Raw genomic sequence first — 1,004 nt, 5'->3', positions numbered from 1 at the left:
GGGTGCGGGTCGGGCCTAGCGCCACGGATGAGTGCACCGCGCCCCGCCCCGACCGCGCACATGCAACACGTGGCAAACTCAAATTGAATTCGGCGGCGCGCACGACATTCAGGGAAATACACTCCCAGGAGGAGAGGATGGACTTGCACGATGATTCGCGGACAGGCGCGCATCCCGTCACCTGGCGGGCCAAAGGGTGGTCTTACCCACCTGCTCCTTCTCTCTTTCCCTCTGCTTCCCCTCCTCTCTGTACTGTCAGCATAGAAAAGGATTGGGCGGATGGTGAAGGGCTCTAGTTCGTTCTACGCATTAATATTATGAGCTATGAGCTATAAAGACTTAGGTTTTGAGACGAACCCTACCGGCTCTCAACAAATTCAATAGAACAGGTGTAAGGACTTAAGATGATATTTTAATGAAAGTGACAAGGGTGGTTCGTGGTTCAGGTTTGACAAAAGGTGTTACACTTGGCTTTCTCTCTCTACCCTCCTACCCTCTCGTGATGTGTGAGTTCTTGCCTATCCAGAGACCGAGCTGCCGCCACGGCCGACCAAACCGCATCTAACTCGCTCGCGTTTTTAAAGACGCCTCCGCCTGAGGGCGGAAGCGTACACACGACGCGGGCAGAGCGAGCCAGAGGCGCGCTCCAGACTTGCGTTTGTTGACGGGTTCGCCTGTGCGGTTGTATTGTAACACTTTTACAAGTGTCACAATCCAACAGTACCACTCTCTTATCGCCGTTTTGGACACCTACCTATCTGAATGAAGGCAAACCAACCCCCTTTGAAACAGTGCCCCGTACAACCGCGACTCCCCGGCGTCCCTGCGGAGCCGATGGTCCCGCCCCTGCCGAGGCCCCTGCCGAGGCCCCTGCTCGTCGCCGTCCCCGTCCCGGGGCCGGGCGCGGGGCGCGGGGCCCTCCGGGCTGTTTTGGGGATCGCTATTCGGCCCGCCTGCCCCCTCAGCATGCCTCGCGCGTGCCGCCCGCCCCGCGCCGTCGTCCG

This window comes from Frankliniella occidentalis, unplaced genomic scaffold (assembly GCF_000697945.3).
Source record: "Frankliniella occidentalis isolate FOCC.00 unplaced genomic scaffold, Focc_3.1 Scaffold12, whole genome shotgun sequence".
In the NCBI taxonomy this organism is placed as follows: Eukaryota; Metazoa; Arthropoda; class Insecta; order Thysanoptera; family Thripidae; genus Frankliniella; species Frankliniella occidentalis.
Note: the sequence above shows the minus strand (reverse complement) of the source record.